This window comes from Sorex fumeus, unplaced genomic scaffold (assembly GCF_029834395.1).
Source record: "Sorex fumeus unplaced genomic scaffold, SorFum_2.1 ptg000131l, whole genome shotgun sequence".
In the NCBI taxonomy this organism is placed as follows: domain Eukaryota; kingdom Metazoa; phylum Chordata; class Mammalia; order Eulipotyphla; family Soricidae; genus Sorex; species Sorex fumeus.
This window is the reverse complement of record NW_026606188.1, coordinates 36,982,275-36,998,853: the sequence shown is the minus strand read 5'-3', so window position 1 is coordinate 36,998,853 and position 16,579 is coordinate 36,982,275. Positions and strand designations below refer to the sequence as shown.

Below are 16,579 nucleotides of genomic sequence, written 5' to 3'. Positions count from 1 at the left end.
AAATACTCCAATTATCCAGGTACTTCCAAGGAAACTTCTGCCAGAAATGGGTGTAGAGACAGAAAGATATAGTTTCTATTATTTCACAATACAGACCTCATTTAAACATTCAGCACCTTAGCAACTATGTAAAACTTCATGTTAGCCAATGATATAATCACTTTACAAATATTAACTTGGTTCATGTCCCTGAAACTAGAAAAGTATCTTAACTACCTTAAATCCAGGCAGGCCAATAGATAGTCTAGGGGCTAAGGTTCCTGTCTTGCACACAGTTGACCCCGCTGGGATACTATCATTATTGATCCCTCGAATACTGCCTGGAATGATCCCTGAGTAAGCCAGTGTGGCCAGTGTAACCCATCCAGCCTCAGATTAAAGTAAAAATCAAATAAAATAAAACTTTTACTTCAAGAGAGATGGGGAGACAATCCAGGAGCTAAGTTGTCCTTGTCTTGCATGAAACAAATTCCTTTTGATTTCAGGCACTGCATCGTCCCCTGAGTGTGAACACAAGTCAGGAATGTTACCAGGTATGACACCCCCAACGAAAAACACAAAATTACCCCCCCGAAAGAAAGACAACAGTAGCAGCCTGATTTCAAGACATGGCAAATATGAAGTCAGAGAGATTAAGTTGCTCAAAATACACACTTCAAGTGACCAGGTCAAAATTTAAATTTAGATTCTGGATGTAAAGTTATTATTACCTTTAGTTTGTTCACAAAATATCAAGTGGTGAATGTGTGCTTTGATTATGTGGCTTGACAAAGAAAACTGGGTTGCTAACATTTTGAATCACAGCTTTCACTCTAAAACCAGCGGTAACTAATACAGCTCACTTAATAAAAAGAGAAAAATTGAAATATTTAAAATTTTTTTTAAAAATTGAAATAATTGAATAAAGAAAAAATGCTTATGGGTTAACATTAAAAAAGAAAGATCCAGCATGGCAATTCAAGGGGATTAGTTTGAGAACTATCCATGTGGCAACGAGGAGCACAGAGCTTTGCCTCATGATGTACAGTCCCTTTTCTCACCATTGGTGATAAAGCTGATCCTTGAATCTGTGCCTGATTATTCCTACAACTTCTCAGAGTCCTCTAGATGACTGAGAAAACAAACCATATAGGAAACATTCAAAAAAGAAGAAAAACAGAATACCGCCTAATAGTGATACTACTTGTGATTAAAGTAAAGTGAAAAAGCCATATTGGAACCACAAGTAGAATAAAATGTGTTACTATAGTTCTATGTGACTTGCATGTAACCAAAATAAAATTAAAGGGGGAGTATAATTGCTCAATGGTGACTCATCAGTTCACCAAAAACAAAATAGCAACATTGGAAAAAAAGATCTACTCCATAGGATGAAGAAGAAAAAATATTTAAATAAAGTCTTACTTTGTTCAATTCTGGACACTACTTCCACTACAACTACAACTGGTCTCATTCACCTGACCCTGAAGGCTTCACCGACAAGGCAGCACTGAGAAGGATGAGAAAGGAAAGGCCGACAAAATCTCAAGGCCGACCTAGGCTGCCACAACGAAGGAAGACAAAAATGATCGTCTGTACTTTCAATGCACGTACGCTAGCATCAGATGCATCTATCGAGGACCTGATGGTACAAGCGCGAATGATCAAGTACGACATCATTGGTCTGACCGAGACAAGAAGGCACGAATCTCACCATGCCGTTTTCGACACCGGAGAAGAATTGTTCCTCGGAACATGCGATAAAAGAGGTGTTGGAGGCGTCGGTGTCCTTGTCAACACAAACTTGGCCAAGAGCATTGATTCATTCGAATGCCTAACAACCCGAATCGGACGTTTACATTTGAATAGATGTGGCTCACTGCCTGCAGTTTCTATCTTCGTTGTCTATGCACCAACATCTCATTATGATGAAAGAGAAATCGAGAAGTTCTACATGGAGCTAGAGAAGTTCTATAAAGAAGACCACACCTTCTACAAGATCATTGTGGGTGATTTTAATGCCAAGATAGGACCGAGAAGATCAGCTGAAGAACTTCACATCGGGACCCATGGCCTAGAATGGAACGAACAGGGTGAGAGACTGTCTGAGTTCATCATGTCGACCAAGACCATTCATGGTAACTCACAGTTCCAGAAGGCAGAATCTAAACGATGGACATGGGAGTCTCCCGGTGGACGATTCCACAACGAAATAGACCACATTATATTCAATCGACGGTTTTGCCTGACTGATGTCGCTGTTGTCCCAAAATTTCGAACGGGATCGGACCACCGTCTCCTTCGTGCAAAATTCTACTTCACAGAGCGGGGAGAAAGGGCTGCAAAGTTCAAAAAGAGAACTCCCAGAATGACCACCATCTGGGAACTCTTTGGTACTATTGCGGCAACATGGGAAGATGCCATTGTTGACAACATTGACAAGGAATACGATCGACTGGTTCAGCACCTCCATGAATGTGCGAGGAACGCCAAGAGAGAGATAGCCACAAAAAGTCGCCTATCTTCGAAAACTCTTGAGCTAATTCGCCAGCATGGTTTGGCGCATGCCTCAGGCAACCGCAAGCTAACGTCCGAGCTTGCAAAGCAGTGCAGAGATGCGATCAAGGAAGACCTCAAAGAGAGAAGAGCAGAAGTACTGGTAGATGCGGCAGAAGCCGGGAAAAGTATTCGTAACGCCCGCCTGTCCTTCGCCAACTATAAGACCAAGATGACTGCCCTCCGACGTCCTGATGGATCCATCACATCCTCCAGAACAGCAATGGAGAAGATTATCCATGACTTCTACTCAAATCTCTTCGATAGCCATGTCCACTTGCCGACATACCAAATTCCACAGGATGGGTATGTCGTTCCTAACGTTCTCCCTTCCGAAATCCGACACGCCATTTCGTTGGTAAAGAAGCAAACAGCACCTGGCCCAGACAAGGTCAGACCTGAACACCTGAAGAACCTGCCGTCAGTACTCATCAATACACTGGCTCGGCTCTTCACTCGCTACCTGTCTGAATGCAAGGTTCCGTCCCAATGGAAAACCAGCAGGACCGTACTACTGTTCAAGAAGGGAGACATCCATGACATTGGCAACTATCGCCTGATCTGCCTATTGTCTGTCATCTACAAGCTGTTCACTCGAGTCATCCTGAATAGGATTGGCAAAACACTAGATGAAGGACAACCATGCGAGCAAGCCGGGTTCCGCAAAGGATTCAGCACCATCGACCATATCCACATGGTAACCAAGCTCATTGAGGTTTCTCGGGAGTTCAAGATGCCGCTCTGCTTAACGTTCATTGATTTAAAGAAGGCCTTTGATTCTGTTGAGACGGAAGCGGTCATTGAAGCCCTAGCCAATCAGGGCATTCAAGCTCAATACATCAGGATCCTCCGTGAGCTGTATTGCGGATTCACTACCAGGATCTCACCATTCTACAAAGAAGTGATCGTTGATGTCAAGAGAGGGGTGCGGCAGGGTGATACCATTTCACCGAAACTCTTCAGTGCCACCCTCGAGAACATCATGCGACGACTGGAATGGGAAGGAATGGGAGTGAAGATAGATGGTCGGCAACTACACCACCTCCGCTTTGCTGATGACATTGTTTTAATAACACCAAACATCAGCCAAGCGGCACAAATGCTGGCCGACTTTGACCGTGAGTGTGGAAAGGTAGGACTACAGCTGAATCTTACGAAGACAATGTTTATGAGAAACAGCCTTGTTCCTGACGCCCCATTCGCTCTCAATGGAACGACCATCTCCGAATGCAACAGCTATGTGTACCTAGGTCGAGAGGTCAACATGAGAAATGACCTGGCACCCGAGCTGCGCAGGAGGAAGAGAGCGGCTTGGAACGCCTTCAAGAACGTCGAAGAAATAGTTAAGAGGACGAAGAACCTCCGGCTCCGGGCACATCTCTTTGATTCCACTGTTCTTCCTGCATTAACATATGCCTCAGAGACCTGGGCCCTAAGCAAACAAGATGAGAACGCCATTCAGGTCTCCCAAAGAAGAATAGAAAGAGCTATGCTTGGAATATCACGTTTCACTCAAATGAGAGAACGAATCCGGAGTTCTGACATCCGTCGACGATCAAGGATCAGGGACGCTGTCTCATATGCCAAGGTGTCGAAAACCAGATGGGCTGGTCACGTAATGAGATTTAAAGACGACCGTTGGACTAGAGCTGTTACTGATTGGATTCCACGGGATGTCAAGAGACCGCGTGGCCGCCCACCTACCAGATGGTCAGACTTCTTTGTCAAGATCATGAACGATCGGTTTGAGGCCCTCCATGTTCTCCGGAGCGAAGAGATGCCATTGGGCTACACTAGCAGGCGACAGGGACAAATGGAGACGTTACTGGCGTCCGCTCGAGCAAATCAACGACTAACGGGAAGTTAAGTGATTAAGTGATTAAGTGATTGGTCAATTCAAGTTATCAAAGTACTAAAGTGGTCTATGTTACTCATTATACTGTATTTAGCATCTTATCAGCATAGAGTAAGATATTTCAAAGCACAATAGCTGAATGAATGAATGCTTTTACATATAAAGAAGTTGTATTGTTTCTATATAGTATTTTTAATTATTTGAATCACTTTTAATATAAAACAGGTAGAATGAAAAAAATAATTTTATTCCAAATTTATCTTTGGTTTAAAATAATTTCACAAAGGACATATTAACAGTGTTACTGAAATTTTGAAAAAGTGAAGATTAAGTGAAATGGTACCAATATACCATGGACCAATAGAAAATCCCCATTATTTCAGGTATGATTCTCCATCGATGTCTATAAAACTCCCAGTAATTCTTACATGTTTTGTTTGGTATTTCTTACACTTAGCCAGTTGTGTGGTCCTGGAAAAGGTCATTACTTGGCTTTCCTCTAGGACTGCAAGATTAATACCCTCCATCTTTCCAGAAGTCTCCAAAGGGATATGGTACCCGACCTTTGCTGAGAGCTTTTGCTCATCCTTTTCATCTCCCTTACTGCTTTATAACCTGCTGACTTTCTGCTCATTTTAGGTGACTTACGTAGATCAATTGCTGAACTCTCTGTACTGATATTCACGTGGTCCACAATCTATTCTTATCACCAATTAGATTATTACATGTCACTTTCTCTGCAGTGACAAGTTGGGGTACAAAATTCTTTATTCTGCTAATTCTCCATGCGTAATCGAAAATTGTCTTTGTTGTGTCCATTTATCTTGAGTAGGGATTATAAAACCAAGCTGCCTGTATCATATTTATATAACCATATATTAAAAATGGATTATATTAATGATATATTAAACTATATAGCTATTGCTTTGTATATAATTATATAGTTAAACATAATGTATTATTGATTACATTATTTATTTATAAATATTTATATTTTAAATTTATATATCTATATTTAGTTATGTGCTTATTTTATACCACAGTCTTCTCTAATACAAGATAACAATGTACTCAGGGATAGATGGCAGGGTAGGAAAATAATTTATAATGTAATAATGGAACCACTGAGTCACATTTTTTAAGAGATATTATTTGCTCAGCATTGTCTTAGTTGCCATTAAGCAAATAAGGTGAATATAAGGACAAATTTTAAAACACTACGGAAGTTATCATCTTGTTGAGAAGGCAGAATTTATCCACAAGATAATAATTCATACTTGTTCTAAATATGACTAAGCATCATACTGGAGGAATTTATTAAATGCAGATCTCTGATCTCCGTTAAGGAAAAGTAATGAGAATTTTCTGGGTTAGATTAAGGCATATATAATAAAATTAACAGAATGGGTTGAGCAGAGTGTAACTTGCAAGAATTTGCTTTGCTTTTATTTTCAATATAGTACACTCTATCATCGGCTGGGGCAATAGCACAGCGGATAGGGCGTTTGCCTTGCATGCAGCCGACCCGGGTTTGATTCCTCTGCCCCTCTGGGAGAGTCTGGAAAGCTACCAAGAGTATCTCACCCGCATGGCATAGACTGGCAAGCTACCCGTGGTGTATTCGATATGCCAAAAACAGTAACAAGTCTCACAATTTGTTGTGCGATGTTACTTGTGCCCACTCAAGCAAATCAATAAACAATGGGAGGACAGTGCTACAGTGCTGCACTCTATCATAATACAAAGGGAAAAAAGCACTGCACTGTAACACTGTCCTCCCGCTGTTCATCGATTTTCTAGAGCGGGCACCAGTAACATCTCCATTGTGAGACTTGTTGTTACTGTTTTCGGCATACCGAATACATCACAGGTAGCTTGCCAAGCTTTGTCGTGTGGGCGGAATACTCTCGGTAGCTTGCTGGCTCTCCGAGAGGGGTGAAGGAATCGAATTCAGGTCAGCGCTGTAGAAGGCAAACGCCCTACCTGCTATGCTAGTGCTCCGGCCTAACAGAAAAAAAAAAGTGTTCCGAAAACTTTAACCACGTAAGAGGCATTGAGTGGCAACTATGTTAGGTCTAGAGTCTACTCTCAGTATGCATCTCCCATCCTGGGAGGATCATCGCAACACCCTTTATTTGGTCCTCCCTTCTCTATCTGAGCCAAGCACAAAAATTTGTAAATCTACAATTGTACCTCATGGTGGTTCACTAATAAAAATCTAAATAAAAATAAATAAATAAATAAAATGAAAAAAAAGAAAAAAAATTTAACCACATATCAGGAAATTAACAAAGTGTCTCCCAGGAAGTTGGTCTCAGCTGGTCTGCTAGCACTCCTGAGTTCCACTCATGGATCAAGTTTGACTTGATGTTTGGCCATTTGGAGCCTTTAGTGTTTCTTGAATATCTTGTCATCACTGTGGGGGAGGGTCCAGTTTCTGAGCTGGTTGAAACATCCTAGTCAGTATGAAAAATTCCATATTTCTATGTCATTTGGAAATTACAGCTCATTTAAGAAGATTTGGTTTGAAAGTGAGGAAAAACAAAACAAACAAACAAACAAAAAACAGCTAGTTTCTACTCTTGCCAACCAGGAGACTGAGCTACCTACATTTTCTCATTTAGCTTCACTTCCGAATTGCCATTCTTTCTTCATACACAAAGGCAAAAATGTTCACTTTTTCTCTACCCTGTTTTTAAACATTTGGCTGGAGTGTACTTATGCTCCAGTTATGTAAATTAATTATTTAATCTCTGAATAAGTAATATTATTGTGTGTATGATCACAGATAAGTTTTCTTAAGCTCTGCAATACATATTTAAGAATTTTTATTAAAAATCATTTAACACAAAAAATATCATCTTGGATGTTAATTCTGATATTGTGGTACTAACAGATTTTAGTACTGAACTAGGAACTCCTGCAAAATGACATGCTTTCTTTAAAAGCACTTGGTATCTAAGAGGCAGACATTCAGGTGTAACACTCAGAATCACTCATAAATTTTTCATTTGTTTGAGTTTATTAAATAAAAATATATCTATTGTGCTATCACACAGTCTCAAGCCACTCTTTAGGATGACTGATTAATAAAAGCTTTAGTTAAACCCATAAAAGGAAATTGGAGTCAAATCCTAATCCAAATAGAAGCCCTGTTTGCAAATTGGAACCCAAACCCTAATCCTTCTGAGGCTGTCCATCTCTGCTGAAAAATGGCAATGTTGGTTTGATTTAAATTCTATTTCTCACCATGTCTAAAAATGATGTCAGTGTTTTTTTATCATTTAAATACATAGGATTTTTAATGACTTTTACCTTAAACTGTATTCATAAATAGAACCAAATATTCAGCCTGCCTAAAAGTGAAAGTAAATTTGCTTTAAAATACAATGAGTGAATATACTTCAACTATGCCTTTTTTTTATAGTTTAATGTTACATAGATATAGATGAACAGAAACTGGTGTGAGAATAGCTATTTATGTTCATGATCTCACTAAATGTTGATCTTCTAAAAATGAGTAACATTTAAGATATAATAAATATAAAAGAACATTATATATAGGTATATATGCACATACATAAATGGTATATATGTTTTTATTGAGACAATTCAGAGATAGAGAACCAAATAATTAAAAATGATTCCACAGAATACACAGTAATACAGATTATTTTTAGTCCATTACTCTTTTATTCCTAAGTGTGTTTCCCATTATTGAGTGATTTTCTGGAACTCCAGATTGACAGTTGGAAGTGGAGCAGTTTTTAGAATGTATATGAGGGAGTGACATGCAAGTAGTGTCCAGGGGGCCTAAGGAACTTACCAGTAATTCTTGGCCAAATGAGTCATGATCCATGCACGGGCCCAGGAAGGTAACGCTGCATGGGCTCTGCAGTGCCAGGATTAGGGTGTGAGAACCTCCTAGGTGTGTGAGAACCTCCAGGTTTTGAGAACTATATGGTGGCGGGAATCAAAACCATGTAACGTTAGCTAAATGTACTACACCACCATCTGAAGGATTTGAAAACTCAATAGCTCTTCTGGTAAAGGTTTCACTAAAGCAACGCTTAGCAGCCTACCTGCTCCATCACAATTACTGCATTGAATCATATGATTATCATTCATAGCGGAGGAAAGTAGGAATTAAATCTAGAAAGTCATGTGTCTAAATCATTATATTTATTATTAAAGATAAGGTTAAATGACTTATTAGTGAAAACCTACAGTTTGTATTATTTTAGTGTAGTGTAATAGAATACCATAATCAATATATATTAAATGTATATTGGTTCGAGGGGCAATGCCTTGCGATGCCCAGAACTTACTCCTAGCTTTTGCATTCAGGAATTATTCCTGGTTGTGCTCAAGGGACTATATGAGATGTCAGGGGTCAATCTTATTGGCCACATTCAGAGAAAGCTCCTACTAACCGTGCTTTCTCTCTGGCCCCTGATAAAATATTACCTGTGAAGTGTGGGTCATGATACAGCTTATAACTTGTGCTTAGTTGTTAAACAGATCTGGGCATGCACTGCTATTCAAGTCACACTTGCGGGTTAAGTTATGGTATGAAGTAATTTCCTCGCTATCTCATGAAGTGAATTTCACCTTTAAATATTGAATTTCAAAAACTTCCATTTATCTTTCACTTTCAAGCAAGAAGAATGACTTAATACTTACTCTGTCCTTCCATAACCTGTCTCTTGGTTGTTGACTTTAAGTGCAATGCCAATAACGGCTACAAGTTACTGCCCATAGCAATTCTAGCTTGTCAACTCCTACATGATTCTTTTTTTCTGGGTGCCTCCCAAACAGTGTTCAAGAGAGAAGGAGACCTCAGTGATTCTCTGGTATCTAAGTGGGGATTCAATGAAAGGACCGGAGATTGCAAAGTTGATGGAGTTCTGTGATGTCAAGGATTGTTTTGGCCATTTCTAGGGGCCTCCTTGGTCCACAACCAGTGACACTCTCATGATTATTGCATGCTGAGAATGCAGCTGGAGTGATTTCTGTATGCTGCAGATGCAACTGGGGTTATAACTGCATACTGAATATGCAACTGTGGTCAACACCTGGCCTACTGTACTGCCTTTGGTTCCTCATACATGTCCCAATCACAAGAATCATAACATCAGGTTTTAGATTATGCTTAATAAAAATACATGTCTAATTTTCCCAGTTACTACCTAAGAATTTCAAAGGAGACTGGAACACAATATTGACAAAAATCAGATGTCAGAATTTGTTAGTGTGTTTCTTTTTGGTGTGCTTGATTCCAAACAGTCTCTAAATCATTGAATTTAAACTGTGTTTACTTATCTTCCACACCAGATGCTTGTTTCTTTTACCCTTCCAAACTGTTTCTCCTACTGAAATCTAGACTATTTACATATTTCATTTTTCAGAAACTAAACTTACTTCATCTATTATTTCCTTAGATAACAACAAGAACAACAACAACAAAACACACAACAACCTACTCAATGCACAAACTAGGCAATTTTGTGAATAAAATTGATGGCTATACTTAATTTTATTGGGAAATTCATATTGTTACTGTTTTGTGATAATGGTTGGGGAAAAGGTGTCTTAAAACAATGGGTGCTCTATATAGTAGACAATGTTTTGAGGAAATTCCTGTAGTTACATTTCTGCAGGACTGCATTTTAAAATAAATCGTAGATGAGATCCTAATGTCCACATCAAAGAGAGCCCAAACAATAAACTCTTTAAGAATAAAAAAAATAATAGGACCAAAGTAATATTATAGAGGCATTCTGTGACACAATCCTGGACTCCTTGAAACTTTAATAGCTCTCCAGACTTAGTTGTTATAAGCTTAATAAAATAGGATAAGGATGTCTTTCTTGGCTTTTATTTTCTTGCATGTCTTCCTTTTTGTGCAAAGGCATAGGGCAGAGGGTATTTACAAAGAATGTATTAAACTTGCTGAATAAAAGGAATAATTTGTTCATTGAAACTGTAGCATTAACACTCAAGTAAGGCCTTCATTTATGTTTAATACAGTATAGGTATAGGAAGGAGACAGAAACTAGGAATACTCATTCCAATTATATCAAATTTTATATCCAGGGAAAAGATACATTTTATGTCTTTATAGATGTATAACTCCTTTAGTAATTATCTTGCGATGAAAATTTATACGCTAATATGATACAGTATTTTGGAGAGGGGTTTTTTTATGATAAGCCATTTTATTATTCAGTCATTTTTGATAGTCTCAAACCCCTCACAAATCCACACTGAAAGTCTCACATCCTAGAATTTTAAAATGTGTTGTTTAAAATGACTATTTAAAGAACAGACCTTGGTGCCAATATATATGTTATTATAATTACCCCAGAAAAGTTCCTCAGGGTTCCAAACTGCCTGAAGTTCCATTAATCTGGGTGAGGCTAAATTAAACATAAGAGAGTTCAGCTGTGTTTGTTTTTAATTTGCACAGGAATTTAGTGTTCCCGAAAGTGAGGCCTAGCAAAGCAGGTTTCAATCAATCAGGAATATTTTCAGCATCTCTGCCAGTAGCATTAATGGGAAAGACCTGCTGTTGGAACCCACAGGGCCTTTGGCAGGTCCAGGAATAAAAGAAAAGGAAATTTATTTGAGAATTCAAAGTCTAAAAGCTGGTTATCCAGAGAGCTGGTAAAATGAATATATGTAACATTTAATTGGGGGTAGAGCACATTGGAATTGAAGGAGACAAAAAATCAGGAGGTTTTAATAAAATATTCTTTTGCAATAAATCTATAATTGTATCCAACTAATATGCACTGTAGCACTGCACTGTCCTCCAGTTGTTCATTGATTTGCTCGAGCAGGCCCAGTAACGTCTCCATTGTGAGATTTGTTGTTACTATGTTTGCATATCTAATGGGTAGCTTTCCAGGCTTTGCCATGCGGGCAAGATACTTTCGGTAGCTTGCCGGGCTCTCCGAGAGGGGCGGAGGAATTGAACTCAGGTTGTCCCGCTTGGCAGCGTGTAAGGCAAATGTCCTACCCGCTGTGCTATCGCTCTAACTAATATGCACATACTTTAAATACATTCCCATTCTCCCTCACCTCTGTCATGCTACCCAGCAACAGATTTTATATTTATTTTTTAATTGTCATTGAACAAGGTCGTTTTTATTAAAACTTTATTAAAACTTATTTAGAAAGACATGAGGGGAGAGAAAGGGAGAAGTGTTCATTCTTAATACAGGCTTCTACATAGCGGAAATAAGCAAGCAAAGAACCATAGAGAGAAGCAAGTGAGACCCAAGTCTAAGGTGTGCCATGACTTGAAGAGCAATCCGAGACTATTTTTTTGTGGGGCGAATGGTTGATGTAACATCCAATGCTTCTTAAGACTTACTTCTGGCTCTGGGCTCAAGGAATCACTATCAAAGGACTCAGGGAACCAAATGGGTGCCAGGAAATGAATGCAGATCAGGCTTGTGCACGGTAAGCTCCTTACCCACTGACAGCAACAGACTATTTTCCAATCTATATTTTCTTTTGTTATTTATCACTCCATTTCTAAACAATAAACTTTTACTGCCTTCTTAGCATATGTATTAGATATTAGCTGGCAACAGCCTATAGTAAGTAATTATTTTCCCCACCATATTTTATTCTCCTTGGGAGAGTTACACCAGGGATTTAACAAAATAAATAATAATGCATGCAGCCAACTGGGCCGACCTGGGGTTCAATTCCTTCACCCCTCTCGGCGAGCCCGGCAAGCTATAGAGGGTATCTTGCCCACACAGCAAAGTCTGGAATGCTACCCGTGGCGTATTCAATATGCCAAACACGGTAACAAGTCTCACATTGGAGACGTTACTGAGCCCGTTCAAGCAAATTGATGAACAATGGGAGGACAGTGCCGTGCTACAGTGCTATTATTTCTATGGTAATTATATTTGAGTATTTAAAATTTTAGTTTAGTTTCTATTGACAAAGAAAATGGTCAGACTCATAATAAAACCCTTTCACCACATTTTTCAAATGTTCCAATGTACTAAATGATATATAATTATGTTTGTTTTCTAACTATTTATTATAGGCATTCTGACCCACTCATAAGCCTGAAGTGGTTTCTCTCTGGTACTGATGCATAATTATTATCCTGGGACTTCTCTTGCTACTCTGATTTCCTAGAGATCTTGATTCCAAATATCTTTCTTGTTCACATATTTTCTTATTTTCAAGAAACATGCATTATAGGAATCTCATGAAAGGTAATGAATGAGTGTACAAAACAAAACAAGATTGTGACAATTCTAATTTTCTAATGATTCCTTTGTTCTACCTATCTACATAAAGGTTAGCTTGACTTCGAAGAAAAGCTATTTTAAGAATGTTTACCTTTAAAAATTGTGAAGAGAAATTGCTTTTTATCTCTTAGTTCATTGTGATATTTATTAAATCAGATGTTATTCCAGTTGTTCATACTTTATATGTAGACTCTTCCCATTCTACTTTCAAAATTTATTTTTGGGCCAGAGAGATCGTACAGTGGTACCTTGCACCAGCTGACCTGGGTTTTATTCCTGGTACTGAATATGGTCCCTTGAGCACAATCAAGAATGAATCATGAGCACTACTGGTGTGACCACAAACAATAAATAAACATATAAATAAAACATCATGATTAAATAATCAACTGTCAATTATCTATCTTATTGTTCAGATACTACATTATAAACTTTCATACACATATACTTTTATTGAAATTGTTTGAATTTTGACTCAATCCTTACAAAGAACTGAAGAGATCTTGTTGGTATCACTTATTTTCATTTTACTGATGAGGAAATTGAGCTCTGAAATGTTAAATATGGGTATAGAAAAATAGGACAGTGTGTAAGGCACTTGCCTTGCATGTTGCCACCCCTGGTTTGACTCCTGGCATTCTGTATGGTCCTGTTACCCTCTGAATGCAGTCAGGAGTAACCCTGAGCACTGTCGGGTGTGACCAAAAATACAAAATAAAATATCAAGTGCATTATCCAAAGTCATGCAATTTGAGATTGCTGTTATATCCAGACAGTCTGGAAATGACTTCCATATATATTTTATATACTGCTATGATGTCTGCTTCTCTTCACCAGGTGTTCTGAAATTACAACTATAAATTTCAACTTAGAGAAGAACGTGAGTTACAGAAATTTTATTCTATGATAATTTGTTATACAGTTACCCAATTCCTACTTTCTAGCCCATTTCCCCCCAAGTTTCTTTTCCCTAGTGTGTGTGTTGTTGTTGTTTCTCAGATCAAAGTTCATTAAGTGAACTGAATGTTATCTTAGTGATCCAGGGATCACCAAATTTGATAACTGGACACAAAATGCAGTGTCAAATGTGAAATAATTTAATTCTTCAAGAAAAGAATTCTTTAATATTCCATTGAAATGATAAATTTTTAAGCTAGTGTTCTGGTAATTTCTATAAAGGGAAAGCATTGATAGGGCCTGGAGGTTTCCTGCTTAATTTTTGACTTTAGTGGTTTCTACTTCTATCTTGAAACTACAATTTTCTACTGAAACATTTCTTTAAGACTAAAGTCTATTAATTACCTTATTCAAAATATAATGGTTTACATATAAAATGCGGTATATAATATGTATATTTGGGGGGTGGAGAGAAATATGTACAGAATTAAATGAGTCTATTCAAAAAATTTAATAAGGCTTCTCTATTTTTTGCTCCATGCATACGTTTCTTTTTCTTTTTTACTTCTTTTTTTTAAATTTTTAAAAAATTTTTATTAGTGAAACACCATGAGGTACAGTTTTAGATTTACAATTTTTTGTGCTTGGGTTTCAATTATACAATGATCAAATACCCATCCCTCCACCAGTGCCAATTTTCCACCACCATGTATTCCAGTATCCCTCCCACACCCATCCCCCCGATCTCACCCTGCCTCTATGGCAGGGCATTCCCTTTTGTTCTCTCTCTCCTTTTGGGTGTTGTGGTCTGCAAAAGAGGCATTGAGTGGCAAACATGTTCAGTTCATAGTCTATTTTCAACATGATTCTCTCCTCCTGGGAGGATCCTCCAAACACCCTTTATTTGGTGCTCCCTTCTCTATCTGAGCTGCCCTTTCCCCTAGAATGCCCGGCTGGCCTCAAAGCTATGGAGTAATCCTCCTGGTGCTGATCTCAGCTATTCTTGGGTATTAATCTCATATTTTGTTACTTTATATCCCCCAGAAGAACGCAATAGGCTTTAGTTGCAAAATGATTCATTTCTTGAAGAGATTCTAGTCGATAAATAATCATTTGCTATCTTCCTCCTATATCAGAAAACATTTCCATTCTTCCATCTGTTTATATTTGCTTTTGAAAAATTTTTTAATTTTTTTATCTGCTGTTTCTCCTCCATTCTTTGATTTAATTTTCCCTTATGGATAGAGTAATTTATCAACTTAATTTTAGCTTTTAGTATATATTAGCTGAATTTTGAGGAGATAGCAGAAATAAACATGAAAAAAACAACATAAGCTTTGAATTTTTTTCTCTTTAATGCTGAGATTTGTGCTCTGTTTAACTAAGATAGATAAATATATAATAAAGGAAAGATGACAAATTATTAGAGTTATGTTTATATTTGACTGTATTCTCAATTACTGCAATTGTGAAAACTTCCACTATTATAATTAAAGATGTCAGAGGGTAATGAATCAGACTCTGTCATGGGATAATGAGTGATGTAACCTGACACATGTCAAAGTATATTTGTGCAAAGGATGAGATATAGGCCATCAACGAGGACCAATTGCAAGGGAATAAGATAGTCTTATTCAGAATAAACAAAGTGAGTGGAAAAGAGTACAAAATAGACAGAGTATCTTGAGACCAATGTGTGTTAATTTGGAATATGAAATGGAATGACTTGATCAATCATTGTTATGATCAAACTTACCATAATTATTAAACTCATGGTTACCATTATTGGTGCTAATTCTACCATATTATCTCAAAGATCACTGCTTTATCTCATATTTCTACATATTTGCTAAGCTATCTTTTATTCTTACCAATGTACAAATCTCCCACTCAAGGGTAATAGTGAGTACCAAACTCAAGGGGAAAAATTGGCATAATAAAGACAGTTTAGAAAAAGGCAAAAATGCAATGAAATTTAAAAATTCAAGAATATTTAGATACATTCGAATACAATTAAACTTTATCTAAATATCTTTAGCATTCTACACTTGATAGAATGCTAGTCATGTCAATGCTACAGAGAGAAGAGTGGAATACTCTATTTTTCTTGCTAATAAGAGTATATTTTACTTTTGTTAGTAGAATTGATGCTATAAACAATAGTCATTTTACAACTAAAGCAAGACAATTTATAGACACAGAACATATACATGATTACATCTACATGTGTGTATTTTATTTTTATATTTTTGTTTAGAGCCATACATAACTATGTTCAGTGCTAACTTCTGGCTCTGTGTTCTGGGGTCTCTCCTGGTGGGGCTCAGGGGCCCATATTGAGCCTTGGGATCAAACTTGTTTGGCCACATGCAAGGCAAATGTCTTACCCTCTGTGGTCTCCATGCTCCACCATGTGTCTATTTTAAAATAAAAATAGGGAGGCAAGTTGTTCCCTGTAGTTATCTTCAGACTTAGAAACAAAATCATGAAGAAAGGAGACAAAATAATAGAAGGTTGATGGATCTAGGAATCTGACAAACTGACTCTCAGAGTGAAAAAAATTTTGATATTTATTTATTAGCTTATTTTATTGATAATGAAACAAATTCTTACTTCAGGTCAGATGCTATTCTATTAATATTGACTCATTTAATAAACTTTAAAATTTCATGAAATATCAGTGACTTTTACTACCATTTAAAAATGAACAAACTGAGTCAGAGAGGTAAAATAATTTGTGCCAGATTACATAACTAAGCTACCAAAACAAATTTGGAGGGAATAGCAACTGGCAATTGTCTTATATGTGGCAGAACCCATTTAAATCCCTGACATGGCATGGTTCCTCCAGCATCACTGACATAGCCCTGGAGAACTCTGAGTACTATCTTGATTTTCCAGTTCATACCTGATACTGTATTCTTGCACTTTACCATTGGCCTGGACAATACTTGTGGAGAGGTGGCCCTGGAATTCCTGAGTAACACAGGGAGACCCCTCCAACAAAATA

General features: G+C 37.6%; 1 pseudogene; it reads left to right on the top strand.

Annotated features, from left to right (window-relative positions):
- Positions 1-957: 957 nt before the first annotated feature.
- On the top strand, positions 958-1,141 carry LOC130015865 (uncharacterized; annotated as a pseudogene).
- Positions 1,142-16,579: the final 15,438 nt, after the last annotated feature.